The sequence below is a fragment of the Schistocerca nitens genome, chromosome 5 (genome assembly GCF_023898315.1).
Source record: "Schistocerca nitens isolate TAMUIC-IGC-003100 chromosome 5, iqSchNite1.1, whole genome shotgun sequence".
Lineage (NCBI taxonomy): Eukaryota > Metazoa > Arthropoda > Insecta > Orthoptera > Acrididae > Schistocerca > Schistocerca nitens.
The window spans coordinates 64,513,036-64,519,084 of record NC_064618.1 but is presented as its reverse complement, the minus strand read 5'-3'; the positions used below and the strand labels follow the sequence as shown (position 1 = coordinate 64,519,084).

General features: G+C 41.1%; 1 non-coding gene across 1 annotated transcript; it reads right to left on the bottom strand.

The window, feature by feature from the left end:
* Positions 1-264: 264 nt before the first annotated feature.
* On the bottom strand, positions 265-339 carry Trnat-ugu (transfer RNA threonine (anticodon UGU)). Its single transcript has one exon. It is a non-coding gene; the product is annotated as a tRNA-Thr (tRNA).
* Between the last annotated feature and the right edge of the window lie 5,710 nt (positions 340-6,049).

Sequence of the window (6,049 nt, the reverse complement as noted above, 5' to 3'; positions counted from 1 at the left end):
TCCAGCCATTTTATCAGTTTTGTAGTCGGTGTTTCCCCTTCTTTTTTTAACGTTTCTTTCCAGAGCAGTCTGCGGAACGTCAGATTGGTTTGAACGCTTCAAATATTCACAATGGCCAGAATTAACTGCTGCCATACCATTGTTCATGGCCTCAGTAGACCATCACTGGCTATTTTGATTTCTCTTATATAAATGATAATTAAATGGACACCCTAGCTGCAAACAGGCGTTGATGGACTTCATTGGGGACATGTTGAAAATGTGTGCCCCGACCGGGACTCGAACCCGGGATCTCCTGCTTACATGGCAGACGCTCTATCCATCTGAGCCACCGCGGGCACAGAGGATAGTGCGACTGCAGGGACTTATCCCTTGCACGCTCCCCGTGAGATCCACATTCCCAACATGTCCACACCATTACAATCGTAGTGCGCCTAATAGATGTTTGCCCATCATACTCATTACTCGTGGCAGATTAATCTACCAAGTCCCGTACTAGTTCGGGCATAGCGTGTGCGTTCGCACAAGAAGGTCAATGGCCGGGAAGCCATATTTTAACTATATATGACGATAGTATCTGTTCCCGAAAGAACAGTTACCGTGGATGACCATGCAGCTTATATACTCGAACCATCAGAAATCGAAAGTAAAATAGATTAGGAATCTAATAAAAGCCATCTCTTTGTTAAAAATGCAGTGGGGCAGAATGGGGGACTTCCCCTTTCCGCCCCAGATACATGGTTTAGGTTATGGAGGTAAGGCCACTAAACAAAGATACTAAAACAAACATTTAACCACATGAAATTAAACATTGTTAAACATTTTTAAGCATATATTAACAATAGTCGTATTGTAAATAAGCAGGTATACCTTTTCTTGCTTCCAATTTGACAGAAGTTACGAGACAGGAGCATAATCGAGCACAACGAAAACTTCACGATCCAACGCTTACGAAAATCAAATAAACATGGCTGCCAAGGTTGATCAGTAACTTTCTGAAGTAGGTCTACTTTCTGCCGATCGTTGGCAGCACCTCCTTGACACGAAAATACGTACATCTTCATTCTGTCCCAGTAATCCGGTCAACCCCGGGTTCCCCTACCTTATTTCGGTGACACGTATCTAGAAAAACATACAGACACCTTTCCTTGCTGCATGACTCAATAAGCACGCTTTCTTTGTTTCATTCCATTTCTACAATAAGACTCTGTGTTTAGATGTATGGTACAGTTTCTCTCAACGGCAAAAGAAAATTATCATTGGTTTTATTATTGTATTATTGAAAAATGTGTACAACATCTCTCACAGTATGAAGAAGATTCGTTAAGCGTTCACCTATATCCAGTCTGCTGACCACAAGATGCATACATACCAACAGCAGAAAGCCCGCTCAGAATGCTGCGTTCTGTGCAAAGGCGCAAATACGTTTTCTATAGCGAACGCGTGGATCTACGGCAGCATAGAAGGGTTTCTATATTTCCCCGGTGGATAGAGCGCCTGCTAAAACAGCAGCTTCACCCTTTCTGCCACTAGGTGGCGGGCCGTCTGCACCTGATTCGGACACGTTACGTGTACCGTCTAATACCTGCTTTAGAAACGAGACGCGTGATTGAGGGTGAGAGGAAAGCATTAACAGGCAGGGAACGAGATAAGTGTGTCCCTGTCATACTAAATATGCTCCATCTCAGTGGACAACACCGGCAGCATTTAGCCAAGCCCCTGTACCTACAAGCGACAGCCAACTCCATGAGCAATATTTCCAGGTCATACTATAATACTGCTGTGCATTACAGCTACATTGCAACAGTGCTGACGACAAAAATATTGCAGCCACACATCGTCGTAAATGATGGCCTGTGTAAACGTTCCTTCAAGTAAGGACGAAGTATCTTTCAGTGGAATCTCGTTAATGATGATTCGATTGATAGAGAATCTCTATTACCAGTCCTGGAAGAATGGGGTTTGGATAAAAAACTAATATTATAAAAGCGACCCTTGGAAATACATTTTCGGAAGCTAAATTTATGGGCGAATTATTGTAACCCTTTTAAATAAAAACGGGAGTGCGACACGGGGATGGGCTCTCACCATTGCGGTTCTACTGTTCGCTTGAGAAAGTAGTGACAGAATAGAACACAAATATTAAGAGTGGTATAAGACTGGGTTGCAGAAAGAAGAATTCTTGAACTAAAGAAACAAGCAGCGAAAATAGGTCTTCACATCTCCTCTGAAAACACTAAGATATTGACAAACATCAAGCACTATTGTAAATACCTCAAAGTTCAAGAACAAAAGATTAAAATAGTAAAAGAATTCAAATACCTCGGAGAATGGATTAGTTGGAGTCGTGGGGAAAGGAAAGCAATGGAATACAGAAAAAATGAACTTCAACTGGCCATCCATCTAAGACAAAAATCATACAACAAAAAATTACTTTCATGAGAGTCCTATATTACACATTACAAGACAATGATTAAGCCTGAAGCACTGTATGCAGTCGAAACACTGAATATGAATTTCAAAGGCCAAATGGATAAACTTGAGCTAGAGGAAAGAAAAATTTTAAGGAAAATCATAGGACCAAAATTTCATGACAATAAGATTAAATACATCAAAAATGAAACTCTCTACAAGAAAACTGAAAAACTTTCAGATACTACGCGATAAAGGAGCATAAATTTTGGTGGTCATCTTCTCAGAATGAATTCCAACAGATTAACCAAACAAACCTTTGACATTTCCGTAACCGTGAAACGAAACCCAACTGCTTTCAAAAATTGAGATGAGAAAGACCTGGTAGAATTATAGATTTCATAAGATTCACTTATCGGTCGAAGAGCTACATTAATTGCTATAGATATATGGTTCCAAGACAAATCTACACAAAAGTCCAAACCCTTCATCTCGGAAGAAGAGAGGAAAAGCAGATCAGAAAGAAAGAAAGAAGGAACACTGAGCAGTAAGAAAAGAACACCTCACAAAGATATGATTGATCCAGCGTACCCGAAAGAGGGTGATACGAAAGAAGAAGAGGAAAACGAAGCTTCAATATTTTCGGGAATTTCCCTTCTTCTGTTGTTCCATATTGGATAATAACGTCTTCAGCGTACTTTCCCTATCAGTATAGGAGGTAGGATCTTTTGGCAGAGACGGGTTGCTAGTAGTCGGTACATTGCTATCTGCTGCGACGAGTCTTCGGTAACCGGGGTCGGGTATTGTTTGCTGTCTGTGTACTCTGTGCAAAGAAACACTTAAGCTCTGGAACATAGAGCTGCAAACACTGGGGGAGTGAGTGGCCAAACAGAGGCCTCTATGCCACTATGTTACCGCCGTTGTATCAGCTCTGGAGCTGGAGTTGAGCGATCCATCACTGCCACGCAGGGAGAGGTGCCCGTCACACAGCAGCCATGTCACATTTCATGGAGCAACGCTTTCGGCTCGTCCTGTTCCCTGCAGCCCACGAGCTCCACCGTTACGTAACTTCGTTAAGCCCTGCACGAGCGGCATTTTCTCGACACGAAACATGATACAGCTGAACGTCGACCGTTTTCATTCGCAAAACTTCCGTTGTTTTCTAGCGCCACTTTGCTCTCGACTGTCATACGGTACAAGATCAAAACAGACTTCTACTGTCATTGGCACCTGTTAAACCCACTGAAATATACGTAGTTCACGACGTATTTTGTACCTAGTGGAAGCTTACGACCTCTACAGCTACACATTTTCACAGACGACATTCTGTTCCGAATGCGACGTTAGTTTCACAGTAATTTTAGGCCTTCATCCCAGAGCTATAATCAATACTGTAACGAGCTTGGACAATGAATTTCATTTGGAATTAGGCTCCTCTTTGGCAGCAAATTACAATTCAGTACCTAAACTGCAGCCTCAGAGAGAAGGCACAAGGGATATGTAAACCTATATATATATATATATATATATATATATATATATATATATATATATATATATATATACAAACCAAAATGGCCTTGCTGTTCTGGTACTGCAAACGACTGAAAGCAAGGGGAAAGTACGGCCGTAATTTTTCCCGAGGGCATGTAGCTGTTCTATATGGTTAAATGATGATGGCGTCCTCTTGGGTAAAATACTCCGGAGGTAAAATAGTCCCCCATTCGGATCTCCGGGCGGGGACTACTCAAGAGGACGTCGTTATCAGGCGAAGGAAAACTGGCGTTCTACGCATCGGAGCGTGGAATGTCAGATCCCTTAATCGGGCAGGTAGGTTAGAAAATTTAAAAAGGGAAATGGATAAGTTAAAGTTAGATATAGTGGGAATTAGTGAAGTTCGGTGACAGGAGGAAGAAGACTTCTGGTCTGGTGAATACCGGGTTATAAATACAAAATCAAATAGGGGTAATGCAGGAGTTGGTTTAATAATGAATAAAAAAAATAGGTGTACGGGTAAGCTACTACAAATATCATAATGAACGCATTATTGTGGCCAAGATAGATACGAAGCCCACACCTACTACAGTAGCACAAGTTTATATCACAACTAGCTCCCCAGATGACGAAGAAATTGATGAAATGTATGATGAGATAAAAGAAATTATTCAGGTAGTGAAGGGAGACGAAATTTTAATAGTCATGAGTGACTGGAATTCATCAGTAGGAAAAGGGAGAGAAGGAAACATAGTAGGTGAAAATGGATTGGGGCTAAGAAATGGAAGAGGAAGCCGCCTGGTAGAATTTTGCGCAGAGCATAACTTAATCATAGCTAATACTTGGCTTAAGAATCATAAAACAAGGTTGTATACATGGAAGAACCCTGGAGATACTAAAAGGTATCAGATAGATTATATAATGGTAAGACAGAGATTTAGGAACCAGGTTTTAAATTGTAAGAGATTTCCAGGTGCAGATGTGGACTCTGACCACAATCTATTGGTTATGAACTGTAGATTAAAACTGAAGAAACTGCAAAATGGTGGGAATTTAAGGAGATGGGACCTGGATAAACTGAAAGAACCAGAGATTGTACAGAGTTTCAGGGAGAGCATAAGGGAACAATTGACAGGAATGGGGTAAAGAAATACAGTAGAAGAAGAATGGGTAGCTTTGAGGGATGAAGTAGTGAAGGCAGCAGAGGATCAAGTAGGTAAAAAGACGAGGGCTAGTAGAAACCCTTGGGTAACAGAAGAAATATTGAATTGATGAAAGGAGAAAATATAAAAATGCAGTAAATGAAGCAGGCAAAAAGGAATACAAACGTCTCAAAAATGATATTGACAGGAAGTGCAAAATGGCTAAGCAGGGATGGCTAGATGACAAATGTAAGGCTTATCTCACTAGAGGTAAGATAGATACTGCCTACAGGAAAATTAAGGAGACCTATGGAGAAAGGAGAACCACTTGCATGAATATCAAGAGCTATGATGGAAACCCAGTTTTTAGCAAAGAAGGGAAAGCAGAAAGGTGGAAGGAGTATATAGAGGGCCTATACAAGGGCGATGTACTTGAGGACAATATTATGGAAATGGAAGAGGATGTAGATGATGAAATGGGAGATATGATATTGCGTGATGAGTTTGACAGAGCACTGAAAGACCTGAGTCGAAACAAGGCCCCCGGAGTAGACAACATTCCATTAGAACTACTGACAACCTTGGGAGAGCCAGTCCTGACAAAACTCTACCATCTGGTGAGCAAGATGTATGAGACAGGCGAAATACCCTCACACTATAAGAAGAATATAATAATCCCAATCCCAAAGAAAGCAGGTGTTGACAGATGTGAAAATTACCGAACTATCAGTTTAGCAAGTCACGGCAGCAAAATACTAACGCGAATTATTTACAGACGAATGGAAAAACTGATAGAAGCCGATCTCGGGGAAGATCAGTTTGGATGCCGTAGAAATGTTGGAACACGTGAGGCAATACTGACCCTACGACTTATCTTAGAAGGAAGATTAAGGAAAGGCAAACCTACGTTTCTAGCATTTGTAGACTTAGAGAAAGCTTTTGACAATGTTTGGAATACTCTCTTTCAAATTTTGAAGGTGGCAGAGATAAAATACAGAGAG